Genomic DNA, 16,444 nt, shown 5'->3' with positions numbered 1-16,444 from the left:
GAAAAATACAAATTCACACATTGAGGTATTTCTGGTCCATCGGCATCACAAATATTAAAGAGAGCAGTATTATCTAAGAACAAAGAGAGAATAGCAGATAAGCACTTTCATACTCTAATGAGTGGTAGTATAAGTGGGTACAACTCTTTTGCAGGGCATTTACTCTTTGACCTAGCAATTCTATTTCGAAAAATCTATGCAACAGGGGGACCTGGGTGGCTCAGTTGGTTAAGCGTCTGCCTTTGGCTCAGGCTATGATGCCAGGGTCCTGGGATTGACTAAGTCAGCCAGGCATCCTTACAATTTAAAAAAAAAAAAAAAAGAATGTAGAGCTAAGCCAACAATTGTCACTTTTGAATAGAACTTTGATGCCATGGTGACTTTTTTCTGTTTATTTCAGGTTCAAGACTATGTGTAATAGGGGGACAGGGGATATCACCAATCTAGTCTCAGAATAACCAGAATGTTCCCGAGTTTTTTCATTGTTTCTCTTATTAGTCTTCATTCCCATCAAAATACTAACAGAAAACTGCTAATGTTTATTGAGTAATTAGTAATTAAATAATTAGGTATTATGATACAAATCTCTTCATAAAATAGGTTATGAAGATTCAATAAGTAATATGTAGATATTCAATAAGATTCAATAAGATAATAAGATAATATGTACAGGGGCATCTTGGTGGCTCAGTGGGTTAAAGCCTCTGCCTTCGGCTCAGTCAGCGTCCTGGGATTCAGCCCCAAGTCAGGCTCTTGACTTGGCAGGGAGCCTGCTTTCCCTCTCTTTCTCTGCCTGCCTCTCTGCCTACTTGTGATCTCTCTCTCTGTCAAATAAATAAATAACATCTTTAAAAAAAAAAAAAAAGATAATATACACAAAGTGCATAGGTTCCTTAGTTGTTATTTTTGTTATTTTTATCTCATTTAATTTAATTAAATTTAATTATGAAATAATTCTTATGACATAGGTATTATTGATATCCCCTCTGTATAGTCAAGAAAAATCAAGGTTCAAGAAGTTAAATAATTTATCCAAGATCACATAACACATAGCAGTGTTGAAGCTAAAAAGCGGTTTGAGACTCCAAAGTCTGTGTGCTTTACCACTAGGCTGAGAACACTTTGTCAAGTCTTCAGTTTCATGAGATGATTCTATTCCTAAAAGTGCAAAAAAGCAAATTTTAATTTTTTAATTGTTTTAAATTTCAATATATCATTTACTCATTATTATAATCAAATACAGTATATACTACCATCTTCAGATCATTTAATGATTTATTCTAAAGAATATAGTTGAAAAGCACATGGTTTAAAGGACCCTGTATCTTACCCTCCTCTGTCTCAGCTTTCATGTCCTCTTTCCCAGAGGCAACCACCGTCAAACCATATAGTTTTTCCCCTGGTACTTATTACTGTCCTTCTAGATAGAAAACTAATACTACAATTTCTTGATGTATCAGTTTTAGAACGCCTATTGATTCATTTCTTGTACATTAACACCACTCCTTACTTACCCTCCTCGTATCTCTCCAACATCATTATACAGCCATTTGGGAGTAGAAATGTTTATATTATGACCAGATAAATTTTGTTTTCTACCAAACCAAGTAGATGAACTGTGACTATGTTTCCTTTCTTATAAAACCCTTTGTTTTTTTCCTTAGAGTTTATAATTGACTTGGTTTTTAATTTCTCCAAGTATTGTTATATATATATATATATAATTTTTCAAGGGCTCCAACATCTCTGCTATAGGCCTGTCAACAATATTTTCTACATTCTAAGAATCAGAATCTCCTCTCAGAGTCTGTTTTCTTGCTCCAATCAAGACAAGTTGTTCTCTAGGGCCTACTGCACAGCTGTCATTTTGAATCATCTCTTTGCCATTGTCCTCTGAATTTCCTTTGCCTATTGCCCATTGTGAATCTCCTCTTCCTTCAAGTCTTGTCTCACTCTTTCTTATTTTACTCTCATTTTGTTAGAGTACATTTCCAAAAGCTTATTGAAAGAGGGCAAATGGAAGGTAGTTTTTTTAAGTCCCTGAATGCCTGAAAATATTTTTTTTGAAACAGAAGACCTTTCTGTTTATTTTTTTAAACTATTTTTATTAACATATAGTGTATTATTTGAAAATATTTTTTTTCTGATGTTAATCCCCAGTGATAGTTTGGTTAGATATAGAATTCTAGATTGGAAAGCTGGTGACTGTTCTCCCCTCAGGTATGGCACATCTATAACTAACACATATTTTTTTATTCCTTAATTTTTTTTAAGATTTTTTTTTTTTAAGTAATCTCTATACCCAACATGGGGATTGAACTCAAAATCAAGAGTTGTGTGCTCTACTGATGGAGCCAACTGAGAGGCCCAACATTTTTTTGTCAGACTCTATGTTCAGTGGGGGACATGACTCCAAGATCAAGAGCTACATACTCTATGGACAGAGCCAGCCAGGTTTAATATTGTCTTAGTAAAGTTTTTGGAAAAGGCAAAGTATTTAGCCTTTCATATTTAACTGGAAATCCCTCCAACAACCTTTTGTCTCCCAATATTTGTTGAAATCTCTTATCCACTATTGTCTCCCCTCATTCTCTTTATCCTGGTGAGTTAGTACATTCTCATCCCTTTATTGTGTTTTAGCCAGATTTGGGGAGGAAAAGGAAATAAAGGTGCCTCCCAATATGCTGGTTTTAATTGGAAATTCCACAATGGCTTATTAAATAAAACTTAAATGTCTTGAACCATACTATAAATATTCATGCATATGAACAGAGGTGAGGTCTCCAAAGGATGAATTTTGTACTCTCTTTTCTCTTTGTCTGAGGAGAGAAGACCACCTTTATACTCTCCTGTGAGGGCTATACTCCTCAGCTTAACTTGGCTAACACCTAAACAAGGGAAATTGCTTCCTATGCACATAAAATTACAAACACAATTAGACTTGGTTTTCCTGTTTATAGACAAAGGTTTAAAAAACATTATGAACAAAAAACATTATAAACAAAGCTTTAAAAAATATGCAGGATATGTGGTCCCTGCTCTAAATCAGATTTTTGCTTTTATTTCTATTTTAGTTTATTTTTAAGAAAGGGATAGAAGCGTAGTGAAATGCATTTGTGAAAGGATTATGGATAAAATACCAGTATTCTGTATTTTTATTTGTTTACTTATATTTTTATTTTTAAGATTTATTTATTTATTTGAGAGAGAAAGAGAGGTACAAGGGGGTGGGTAAGAAGCAGAGGGAGAGAATCTTCAAGCAGACTCCCTGCTGAGCACAGAGCCTGACACAGGGCCCGATCCCACAACCCGTGAGGCCACAACCTGAGCCAAAACTGAGAGTCTGAATGCTTAAACAACCGAGTCACCTAGGTGCCCCTAGTAGTCTCTATTTTTAAAGAAATTTAAGAGTTAAAAAAACAAAACAAAACAAAACCCAGACAGTTAAATAGTGGTCTGTAATCTCAAAGGCACTGTCCTTCACTCTCAGATGGGTTTCTGCTACAGGTGGATTTTTCTGGAAGAATACGGAAACAGAGTTTGAAGAACAAGAGTTAGCATTCAACATCTGTGAAAAGAAGCAGGAGGAAGGGGCGCCTGGGTGGCTCAGTGGGTTAGGCATCTGCCTTCAGCTAGGGTCATGGTGCCAGGGTCCTGGGATGGAGCCCTGCGTTGGGCTCTCTGCTCAGCAGGGAGCCTGCTTCCCTTCCTCTCTCTCTCTGCCTGCCTCTCTGTCTGCTTGTGATCTCTGTCTGTCAAATAAATAAATAAAATCTTAAAAAGAAGCAGCAGCAGCAGCAGCAGGAGGAAGCTTGTGAGATAATAGAACATATACATGCGAGTCTCTCGCTCAGTTCCTGACATGGGGCTCCTGAAACCCTTGTTATTTCCTAAGTGATGAGCTCTTGGAGCATTTTTTGATCTATTGAGGTGACTCTGGCCTCCTGGATGGGCTCCTGGATTGGTGCTGGTCACTAGAAAGACCAAGCCAGGATTAGAAGCTTGGAATTTTCAGCCCCACCTCCTATTCTCTAGAGAGGACAGAGGGGCTGGAAATGGGAGTTAATAATTGGTCATGCATGAGGAAGCTTCCATAAAATCCCAATACTCTGAGGTCTGGAGAGCTTCCAGGCTGGAGAACACATCGACACACTGGGAGAGTGGCATACCCCAACTTCCTGAGGACAGAAGGTCCTACACTCAGGACACTTCCAGACCCCACCTTATGTACCTCTTCAGCTGACTTGTCATCTGTATCCTTTATCGTGTCCTCTCACAAGCTGGTAAATATAAGTAGCTGTTTCCCTGAGTTTTGTGAGATGTTCCAGCAAATTAATTGAACCTGAGAAGGGGATTGTGGGAACTCTGATTTATAGCTAATCAGTGAGAAGTACAGCTGATGAGCTAGACTTGCAACAGGCATCTGAAGTGGGAGTTGAGGAGATAGTCTTGTGGGACCGAGCCCTGAACTTGTGGGATCTGATGCTATCCGCAGATAGTGTCAGAACAGAGTTGAATTGTAGGACACCCAGCTGGTGTTGCAGAATTGCTTGGCGCGGGGAAAACCCCCACATCTCTAGTGTCAGATGTGTCGTGAGTGTGGTAGTCCTGCGAGAGTCAGTGAGACACACTGGAGGGAGAACTGGTTTTTTTCTAAACAAAGCAGAGCTGGGCAGAGAGAAAGGCCCAACTGTGACATGCACCCAATAACGCCCCCGCCAAAACCACGGGACTCTCTACAGTGATGATTGCCTGTCGGGGTTGGTGGGAGTTGGACCAAAGTAACAAGTTCCTGTAGCCCCATCCCACTCTTGCTTCCCTTAGTCACTCAGTATGAACTGTCCCAGAAAGGACGTGACCTTGGATGAACAACTCTCCACAGCTGTGGCTTGAAGCCCAAGGAGCTGGGAGCAGAGCCCATCTCTTGACTGTACTCCCAGCAATGGGACAGCAAGTCTTTGCTTGAATAGGGTCTGGGCAGCCCATCTCTTTGTCCATCATTACTGTCTGAGTCTCCTAAAGCTGCTATAATAAATTAGCATAAACACTGTGACTCAAAGCAACAACAAATTTATGATCTTACAATTCTGGAGGTCAGGAGTCCAAAATCATCTCGTTGGGCTAAAGTCAAGGTGTTGGGTCCAGAGGAGAACCCACTGCTTTGCCTTTCCCCTCCTCAAAAGACTGTTCACGATTCCTGGCTCATGACCCCCAGCCAGCAACACATTACTCCAACATCTGCTTCCACTGTCACACTTTCACTATTCCCCTGCCTCCCTCTTTCCCTTATAAAGACTCTTGTGATGACACAGAGCCCACTAGGATAATCTAGGATAATCTCCCGTCTCAAGATCCTTAACTTAATCCCATCTGCAAAGTCCCTTTTGCTCTGTGAGGTACCATATTCACAGGTTCCAGGGATTAGGGTATGGATATCTTTGGGGACATCATTCTGACTACCAAAATTACCAAAGAGACATTCTAGAGTAGCTGGTTAAAAGTAGCACCAACCAGATACCCTAGTTTGATCCCTACATTTGTCTACAATAATATCTCATGTAAATCCAGAGATTCCTCTGACTCAAGTACTATGCTAAGTGCTTGATGTGAATATCTCACTTATTTCTCTCCACAGTTCTGAAGTAGGTACTATCATTATAATCTTTATTTTGCAGATGAGGAAGTGGAGGCCCATCGAGGTTAAGCTATTTGCTTTTGGTCAAACCACTAGTAAATGGAAGAATCCTGATTTAAACCCTGGTCTGCCTGACTCCAAAGCTGGTACCCTTAGACCATATCTTTCTAACCCTCCTTTGCTTGTTGCTAAGATTAGGTCTTTAAGCTGCTCAACACAACCACCTCCCCTCACCCTACATGCCAGCTCAGGGTGGCACACGACAAAGGCTCAAATAAATACTTGTTAGATTGAATTCTCCAAAATTTAATCTCTTTCCAGTTTCCACACAACCATTAGGGTATTCTCCAATTCCCATATTCTTATTCTCACATCCAATAAACTTTTATTGGGCATTTATGTGCCAGGCACTGGAGAAATTCAAAGATGAATAAAACATGTGGCTCATTTCCAGGGAGCTCACTTTCCAGTGAGGGAGTCATGATTTTGACCTCAGAGTAATTTTTTATTTCCCTCCTGTTCCATCCCTTTGGACCATCAGCAATGAATTTGAAAACAGGAAGCATCATTATTATTGTTTCTGGACAATTATCTACAACAGGAATCTGAAGAACAAGAAGAGGAGGCTGGAAGCTCTTTGGGGCTTTTTTTCATATTAATATATATTTACTGTGCACACACACATATGTAGAGGTGATTTTAGGTTTTGTTTCCATTTTTTAAAAATGGGAGCATGTTCTATATATATTCTTATGCTTGTCTTTCCACTTAGGAATGCACAGTAGGGTGCTTTTCCAAACTGGCTTCCTACTAAATGTTTTGTTCCCTTACTGACACTCATCAAAACTAGTTTCAAGTGTTTTCCCCCAAAACTTACAGGATAAGAACTTCCTTTTGTTTTGGTTACAACAACCTTGAGGAGTGACAAGTCTACCTTGTACTAAACTATCTGGCACTCCATCCCCAGAATAGTCTTTCCAAAGCCTAAATTTTCTGGTCTCTTCTCTCCAAAATTTCCCCATTGCCTGAAGGATAAACTCAGATCTGCTCTGGTTGGCCTAACAGACAAGGATTTTCAGAATCTGGCCCCTAGAGCTATTCAGCCTCCCATGGTGGTCCTACACATACAAACCAGACCTCCCACTGGCTTTCTGTACTCTGCCATAGTGGTCTTCTTGCAGGTTCTGAACTGCACCAGCCTGCCTTGAATCCAGGCCTTTCAATATTCTCTTCCCTTTCTGGACAGCATTCTCTCCTTCCTCCATCAGGATAAATTCTAATCACTCTTTGAGTCTCTGCTGAAGCCTCACTTCCTTAAGGTTTTCTTAGGCCCTTCTCAGCCTGCATCTTTCTTTTCTTTCCTTCATCCTGGGTACATACGTTATGCTAGAATTTAACTGCAAGTCTGTTTTGCCTGCAATTATCTCTGCCCCACTGGAAGGTCTGTCTTCTTCACCTGCTGAACAACCCCCCCAACACACCCCCATTTCAGGCATCACACAGTTGGTGGCACATTGCAGGTGTTGATAAATGTTTGCTAAACGAGTGATAATGAATGACTCATGGGGAAATTTTACTGCTTCTGGTTAATATACAATGCGTAGGTGCAGTCTCATGTTGAATATTTGGTTCCACTGATAATGATAAAGAGAAAAAATCACCAAGATGAAGACATCCTAGTTTCTTTTTCAAAAGCACTTCATCTATTTTAAGGATTGTTCTTTTCTTGTGTTTATTCATTTGTGGCTTTAATCATTGTGAACCAGTTTATTTTATTTTTTTTTATTATTTTTTTTTTTTAAGATTTTTTCTTTATTTATCTGACAGAGATCACAAGTAGGCAGAGAGGCAGGCAGAGAGAGAGGAGGAAGCAGGCTCCCTGCAGCGCAGAGAGCCCGATGTGGGGCTCGATCCCAGGACCCTGGAATCATGACCTGAGCCAAAGGCAGAGGCCCAACCCACTGAGCCACCCAGGTGCCCCGAACCAGTTTATTTTAAATGGGTCTTTAAGAAACCAGTTATCTGAAGCATTTGGGATCTGATCTTGTGGTTTGCTGTTTCTGTTGACTCTTGCTCATGGTGGATTGTTTCCTTGTGTGTTTTGTAATTTTGAACACAGAGATCTTTATTTGTGGGAATCCAGGACATCTAGACTGAAGGTTTGCATTTAAGAGTTTGCTTAGCTCATTTCTTGGCTTAAGGGTTTCCCAAAGTAAATTTGAACCCTGAACCTTACATGAGTAGAGTCCTACTGTGAACAATTCTAAGGGGGCGTTTCTTTCCCACTCAAGGTCCAGAGTAAAAGAAATAGGCTTTCTTGTTATCTCCCTGTGTTGGCTGGATGACTTTTTCTAGTCCTTCCACCCTTTCCCTTAAGGGTATAGCTCTTTGAGGGTCGTTGAGTGGAGGCCACAGTGCCCTTCCCCCAACGTTCTGTCCCCTGTCCTTTGGGACTTTTACAACTGAAACCCCTCCCCTGCTCCATGCAGATAAACCCTACCAGTTTAGTTTTCACCATCTGTTTTTCTGACTCCTTGAGATTATTCCTGTTTTCTGGTGGTGTTATATTTTACCCAGCATTATCTAGACGACTATTAACCGGGGAAAGTTTTTACATTATCTAGTCCAAAATAATGCCCCAAAATAGAAACCCAGTAGACTAGTTTATAGACCTTGCCCTCCATCTGTGAGCTTGAGTCTGTTTTTTATTTTTTTAAAGTCACGTTGTTCTCCTGCTATTTTCTGTATATTTACCACTCTTCTCTTATTCTCTCTCTACTTTTACAACAGTTACATTACAGAACAAAATGCCTTATGCTAATAATGTCTCATGTATAAACTAGACTTTTCTCCCCTTAGTATTTGGCTCCTATTACTGGTTCTTTTTCACCTCCTTTCCTAACTATCCTTTTATGTAATTTTCTAGTGAACAGACACCAAATATAGCTAGTATCTGATCCATATGTCACCTGCTAATTTAAATGTTCTTTTCTTAAAAAAAAAAAAAAAAAACTATCCTAATTTTGCAGATAAAAAAAAAAAAATCCTGAGGTCGACAAAACTGCTAGCAATGTTTCCATACATACCATTGTCAAAACGCTGGCAAATTTGGTAACATGAGGTGGCCAAGTTTTTAAAAATTCAGTACTAGTACTGCAAGACATATTTCTAATTTGAATAAAAATTCTAACTTGCTTAAAACATTGTCTAGGCCTAGATAAATTTCCTTTGGTCTTAGGTCTAGGAATACATGTGACACAGGTATTTCTACTGATATGCAAGTACATCAAGTGTACTTTATACAGATAATATTTGCAGCCCTGGAGTGCTTCACAGAGGGTCTGGTTTGTAAGGCTGTTCCTCCTTACTCATAGCTTCCTTGGAATTTCTCATTTACATAACAACCAAGTAAAAATGAGATGAGTATTGAAGAAACTACTTTTGTCATTGTTCTAGTCAAGGTTACACATTAGCTGACTTATAAATAAATCACTCTCTGTGACAGAAATATCAGCAACTGAGATAGTTTATAAGCATAACCACAAAACTTTTTTCAAAAGGACTTTTAAAAAACTCCCTTAGTTATGACAGCTTTGGTTAATGAATATTCTACTTGTCTCTTCCTTTCAACCTCCAAAATGTTTTTAGAGTTGGTAAATCCCAATTTTAAAAACTTGAGAAAATTGTCGCTGTGATGGTCCCTATTGCTACCGCATAACAGACCTAACAGACCACAGCTAAATGTAATGGATTAATATAACAATCACGTTATTTGCTTGTGAATCTGCAGGAAGTAGGGCAGGGCTCAAAGGGACAGTTCACCTGTGTTTCACATGGTGTTAGCTGAGGTGGCTTCGTGTGGGGCTGGAGGTTCCAAGATGGCCTCACTCGTAGGGTTTCCGTTGAAATGGCTTGAACAATTGAGGACTGCATAGGACAGCTGGGCCTCCTTCCTTGTGGTGTTGGCTGGACTCTTTTATGTCTCTGGGGCCCTCTGCTGTCACCTGAGTTCCTGGAGTCCCCTTTCTCCAACAGAAAAGCCTGGACTTCTAGTCATGGCAGATGGTATTCCCTCTAGCTAACGTGTAAACTTCCAGGCCTCAGCTTGAAAGTTCTAGAACAGCATTGCCGCCAAGTTCTTTTGGTAAAAGCAAGTCAAAGAACAGCCTCCAGGGAGTGAGGAAAAAGACTCCAGCTCTTGGGAGGGGAAGATGCATGCACCCCCTAGGGATGGGAGAAATGGGCAGCAACCATCTTTGCAGACAATCTACCATGGTTACTTTATTAATGCATTTATAAATAACTGGCACCCATTCTGATTAGAAAGTTGAAACAAATCAAAGGAGAAGTTTATCAACTATAGCTTAGTATCAGTATTGAGACAGTTTATAGTAGTTGAGACTAAAGACGTCAAGGTATTTTCCCAATATAAATAAGCTTAGGGCAGAGCTTGAATGTCACTATTCTTTTTCTGCACTTACAATTTCAAGTAAGAAGGTCTTGCTTGGTTAAAACAGTAAAGCTTAAGCTAAAGTCACCTAGTCCTTAAGATCTGGGGGGGATCTTTAGTTCACTGCCTCGGTGCATGTCTTCTCCCTGGCGGTCACATTGGGGGGGTACAGGGAGACATGAATAAATGCTGTTGTTTTCTTGTTCTCAAAACACCATATTGCAGGCTTGGACCAACTTTCTAATCCCACTAATTGTTTTTTAAAGAAATAACACGATTTTGATTTTGCAAATTTTATCACACCAAGTTCTCCACAATCGGGTACACCAAGATCTTACCATTGAAACCCTTCCTGGTGTTAAGCAGATGGATAATTTTGAAATATGTACGTATGGAATTAAGTTCCATGACTATCCAAATACGCCAACTATTTCCATGGCATTTGGAATTATGCAATGGAAAACGTTTCCAGTGATGCCTTTTTATGTGTTAATTTTGCAAAATTTATTCTCAATTATAATTTCAAATCACCTGAACAACAGAAGAAAATTAGAAGCTATATCAAAACCAAGAACTTATTTGAATTTAGCATTAAGAAAACATCTTAAGTTAATTAATTGGCACAAACTGAAGATAACCCATGTTTAACAAGCCAGTTCTGGTTGACATTTGCCAAAATAGGACATACTGAATATGTTGTTTTTGTCCAATATCCCTTAAAATTTTAAGAAAAAAATTAAAGCAGAGGGTACAAAATAATTTACTCCCATGAGATTCAGGAAACTTTAGATAATCCTTTAAGAAGGAAATTTGCTTTCGTTAATTTTTTAAAAATCTGTACTTTGAACGATCTTTAAATTTTAAGACTTTTTCAAGACACAATTGTCCAATCTTCATACTGATGAACATGCCAGATAATTTCCTGCACATCTGCCAAGATTGGACATCTTCAGATTGGAATAAGACTGAATTCTAAGGTGTGTCCTTTAAAAAAAAAACAACAAACAATTTCTCTTAAGTTGAAAGATTCATTAAAAGTATATTTTGAACATCTATCTCTTTGAAACACTTAAAATATCTTCGAGTTTAAAAATTCTTCATGTTGACTTGGGATAGTCTTGGCTCTTCAATTTTCAGTACTATTGTCTTTACTTTTCAGTATTGCATTTATTTAAAATAAGTGTATTTTTTAAAACACATTGCCATTGAACTTGGGCCAGATGCTTTGAAAGAGTGAGTTTAGGGGGGTTGGGGGAACAGGAAAAAATGTCTATAAATAGTTCTTTCTGTAGCATCTACTGTATAATAAAGTGTTGTGTAACTCTGCCATGCAACGTAAATAATGATAGTAATTTGCATTTTCTTATTACTATTCATCCTCGAATTGAATCTGCAGTCTTTTGCCAATATTAAGGTCTATTTCTTACTTCGCTACATCCCCAGGGTCCCTGCTATGTTGAGAGAGGGGAGAGAAACGGTCCCTTTGTTTTGCACGCAGATTGTACAACAGGTAACACACCAAATGCTTTTTGCCTTGCAATTCTGTCCCATAGACCCAAAGGCAGTGTGGTCCATGCCTGGACCAGTACCGAACAGAGCCAGGGTAATGGAATTACACTTCCATCCCCTCCCCTCCTTATTAACACCTTTTCCTCTTTTTCAATCAAGATGGTCCCAGAGTGTAGTCCAGGGCAATGATGCTGGGCTCAAACTAGAGGGAAACAGAGAAGACTCCAGAAGAAGAAATATTTTTAAAATTTCACCAGCCCAGAGGGCCTATTATTAGTGTGACAGAATAATGTGATGGAGAAATTAATGGACTTACTTTCCACTGCGGACTCATCACCAAAAACTAAGGGTTGTTTTTTATTTTTTTTTTTTCCTTTTCCCCAAGCAATTAAGCCTCAGAGTCCTGGAGCATTGGGTTTGCCTGGCTCAGGGGAGCTTAGACGCCTAGGAACTTTTGGACTTGGGGTTGAATGATCAAAATGCTAAGCCCCTAGCAGGGAGGAGGTTGGGAGTGTTATGTGAGAGGCCAGTGGTCCCGCTCCCTGAAGAATTCCATACTTAGTGATGCAGAACAGTGGTGAGGAACAAGGTGGTGGGAGAGAGATACGTTATGTGGTATCTGGGGCTTCTCAGCTGAAATCTGCACACCAGCTGCTTGGAGACCTTGTTAAAATGCAATTCTGATTGAGGAGTCCTGGAGTGGGTCCAGAGATTCTGCATTTCTAACAAGCTCCTAAGGAGTGTTGATACTATTGGTTCTGGAACCTCGCTTTGAGTTAGTAAGTGGGTGAGAAGGAGAAGGTGGCAGAATTTCAAAGGAGGGGCCCAGGGAAGTCTAAGCCTCAAACTTGATGACAAAGAGCATCTATGCCAACAGACTTTAGGAACAGCTGAAGACTAAAAGCCCTTCCTCAAATATTCTGGCCTATTTCCCTACAACCTCTTTGCCTTCTTGACCCCAGGGTACCGAAGGAACCCAACTCCCACAGAATGAATTTTCACACTCCCTTGGTTTGAGGAAGAGATGGTGGAGGACCTTGAGCCACATTCTATGGAATTTAGAAAAATTAAAAAATGTGAAATTTTTTGAGCCCATGGAGCAAATTCATATGAATCACCCTTTCAATCTCAAAGTTAAAGAGCATCAGATTTGAGAATCAAAAAAGAACCATTCCTTAATTATTCAACGAACACACTTTAGGGGACAATGAATGGATTTCCCTAAACCCTACCGGGTTTAGGGGCTTTCTGGGGCTTCCGACAAAGAGAAAGTCCTTGAAGGCAGCGAGTGCCCCCAAAAGAGCTGAGGAATTTACAGTCCTTATCAGTCAATGATTTGGCTGTGGTCACCAAAGAAAATGGCCCTTCCTCTACACAAACTCTTCGAATTCCCCTTTGAGATTTTTTTCCTCCTTCAAGTCCTTGCTCTTCATTTAAACATGATTTCACCAGTACAAACATGCTCAGGAGAAAGACCCAGTTTGATTTTCTTCTGCCAGCATCTTCCAAAGATAGCCTCGCATCCCATTCTCTCATAAGAACAAATCTTAAAAATAAACTAAGGCAGTAAGTGCTGTGTCCAAAGCCAAGTTTGTTCCAAAGCTGAGAGTAATAAAATCCAGGGCTCCCTTCCCCTAAGTCAATTTTAAGAGCAAATGCTTTTCGTTGGTAATTTTGTTTGTAACTTCTGATCCTGCCATCTCTAGGACCTACGGTTTTATTAAAGCATTTCCAAATCTGGTTCTGATTACATAAGAAAAGTTTGTGCCTATGTTCATCAGTGTCACAATTCACATGGAGCTACCGGCTTTATTTATCCTGATTTCTCCAGAAGGTCTACAATCTAGGCAGAGGGTCAGAAGGAATGACTGCATCTTCTGCCTGATCATCTGTATTTCAGAAAGAAAAACTCACATGATCCAACATTTGTGCTTTACCAGCAGTTCTTTTTTTTTTTTTTAAATTAGGTGCCAATGTTTAACATACAGTAATTTACATAAAAATCTAAATTTTTGATGGCCCTTAAAAAAATTGTACACCCTGGCAACTTACAGATGCCATTCCTCATGGCTGAATATCGGCCTGCCCATTTCACAAATGCCAATACTGAGGACCAAAGACATATTAAGTAACTTGCCCAAAGGGCTATGTCTTTAATTAATTCAATTAATAACAAAACCAGAAACACACAAAACTGCAGAGACACACATTAAATGGACACCTCTGTTTTTCCGGCGTATGCGTGTGAGTACCCATTCTCTGTCTTAGAAAGTGATGGCAAGCTCCAGGACTGAGAAGCGGTGGGAGCGGAGGACAGTGGTTCTCAAACGCCAGTGCATCAGAATCCCCTTGAGGGCCTGTTACAGCACAGATGGCTGGGTCCACCCCCAGAGTTTCAGATTCAGTGGGTTTGGGGTAGGGACAAGAATAATTAACATTTCTAACAAGTTCCCAGGGGCTGCTGCTGCTGCCAGTCCAGGGACCACACTAGCTGAGCTCGCTAAGAATTTGGGCTCTTGTCCTGGTTAGATCCAGTTGTGACCATTATACCAAGTCAGAAAACCTACTAAACTTTTGGGCAAGTTACTTAACAAGTCTATGAAATGGAGCTAATGATAGTAGCTTAGGCTTATTGCAACAACTGAGTGGGTATAATAAATGTAAAGCAAAGTACATAGGACAGTGTCCGGCCCCTAGCAACTCTCTAAGAAGTATTAGTTATTATTGTTCATTCCTTCATGGAACAATTATTGATTGATTGCTTCCTCTGAGCCATGCATCAGGCACTAGGAATATAGTGGCAAATAAATCAATGCTTTGCCTTCTAAGAAGCTTACAATCCACTGGGGAGGCACACAACACATGACCTTGTAAATATATAAGATAACGCCACACAGAAGAATTCTGCATTCCAAGCAAACCGAGTAGCAGCTGCACACAGAATTTTATGAGAACTCAGTCTAGTCTCAGTCACATCTTCCAGCTCAAAGAGGTGGTGGCACCGTGTTTCTAAGACAAAGGTCCCTTAGCAAAATGACTATATATACATCATTAATTTTTTATTATGTAGACTTACAATATATTTTACATTGTATATGTAATATTGATATATATGTTTTCTATGTCAATAACATTTATGTATAATAAAATATATTTTGTGTTTTAAATATGTTTAATATTTTTATATTCCTGTTTATATTTTATATATCCTAGGAATGGCTCCCATGATTATGGAGGCCAAGAAGTTCCAGAATGGGCTGTCTGCAAGCTGGAGACCCAGGAGCCAGAGCTGTGATTCAGTCTGAATCCAAAGGCCTCAGAAAAAAGAGCACTGGTGTCTGAGGGCATGAGAAGATGGATACCCCAGCTCAAAAAGAGAGCCAATTCGCCCATCCTCTGCCTTTCCGTTCTATTCAGGCCCTCTGTGGACTGGATGATGCCCACCAGCACCGGTGAGGCCCTCCTTGCTCAGTGCACCAATTCCAATACCGACCACTTTCAGAAACACCCTCCGAGACACAGCCCCGGCATAATATGTTACCGGCTCTCTGGGCGGCCAGAGTCCAGTCACGTGGACGCATGAAATCAGCCCTCGCGGGTATAGTCACACCAGCCGATTCTTGAGTAGGTTTTGCCTGAGAAGAAACATTTGAAACAAGAACAAGGTGGGTGGAGAGTGTGCTAGAAGGGGAGGAGAGAGTAAGGCGGCAATGTGCCGGCTGCTGTACACGTGTTGTTTGATCCTGGCAGGTACCTCTGGAGTAGAGATTACAGGACGAGGAGAGAAGCCGGTGGCAAAGGGGCAGACGAAGGATCTGAACACGCAGAGTCCGAGCTGGCCACTGTCACACCACAAGCCACAGATGACCCTTTCTGCTTCCGAATTCCCAGGCAGGGGCCAGCCTCAAGTATAACTTCCCTCCTGTGTTTGCCTCACTGCCCCTCTACTCTGCTCCTAGAGCAGCTGCCACAGAGGTAATCAGGTGCAGGGAGCAGCCGCTTCTGATTCAGAACCCTTCTGACCCCAGGCCAGCCTCCTCTTTTCTCCCTATTGTCTTTCTCACAAGTTAAAAAAAAAAAAAAAAAAAAAAAAAAAAAAAAAAAAAAAAAAAAAAAAAGCTTTATTCTGGATAAAGTATGTAATCTGTAAGATGCAATACATACTCGTCATACTCATGGCTGGGAAATACAGACCAGCAAAGTAGAAAGAAATAAAAGTGGTCCAAAACCATCTCATTGCAGAAAAAGGCACTAAAATGTGAATACTCGTTCCCCTATCTTCAGATCCTAGGGATCCTGTCCTCTGTGCTTGGTAGCTAGCCCTTCCCAGTTACACGCTATTAAACTAACTGGGAGCTTGGTTTTGGTCTTCACTCTGGTGTTGCTCCTGGAGCTGGGCTCTCCGCATTGTGTTGGGTGAGGGGCACGGACTGGGAGGTAGACCGGAGCTGTGCGTGTTTGCAGTTGTTTATCCATTCGAAGTACTCACCTCCCAGCTTATTTCGAGCCTTTTTTTTTCCTAGGGCATCTATATTCAAGACCTGGCCCCGTCATTTCGGGTTGTTTTCCCTCGAGGTTTTTCCGCGCTGGAGGCTCTCTGTTCCTTCGAACTCTAAGTGTTTGAACTTTGGGGGTAGCTGGAACTGGCTTTCGCCGTGGGACTTTAGTTTGTAACGATGACTGGCCGCTGCAGGGGGTGACCCGGCCTCTCTTGCTTCCCCCGGCCTCAGGAAGCCCCGTCGCACCGGCGAAAGGGCAGCGCTGGGCTGAAAGGGCTGACCGGGAGGGAGTCGGGCGCCCGGCGCCTCCCGGTAACCTAGTAACCGGCGCCTTGGCAACGGGGAGGGGGC

The 16,444-nt window shown here is 40.8% G+C and overlaps 1 long non-coding RNA gene across 1 annotated transcript; it reads right to left on the bottom strand.

The window, feature by feature from the left end:
• Nucleotides 1-377: 377 nt before the first annotated feature.
• LOC131810921 (uncharacterized) lies at nucleotides 378-16,434 on the bottom strand. The gene is made up of 3 exons (XR_009345771.1): nucleotides 16,084-16,434; nucleotides 15,136-15,229; nucleotides 378-1,158 (listed from the first exon to the last, which is right to left on the bottom strand). It is a non-coding gene; the product is annotated as an uncharacterized LOC131810921 (long non-coding RNA).
• Nucleotides 16,435-16,444: the final 10 nt, after the last annotated feature.

The sequence above is a fragment of the Mustela lutreola genome, chromosome 11 (genome assembly GCF_030435805.1).
Source record: "Mustela lutreola isolate mMusLut2 chromosome 11, mMusLut2.pri, whole genome shotgun sequence".
Lineage (NCBI taxonomy): Eukaryota > Metazoa > Chordata > Mammalia > Carnivora > Mustelidae > Mustela > Mustela lutreola.
Note: the sequence above shows the minus strand (reverse complement) of the source record. Positions and strands in the feature narration are given on the sequence as shown.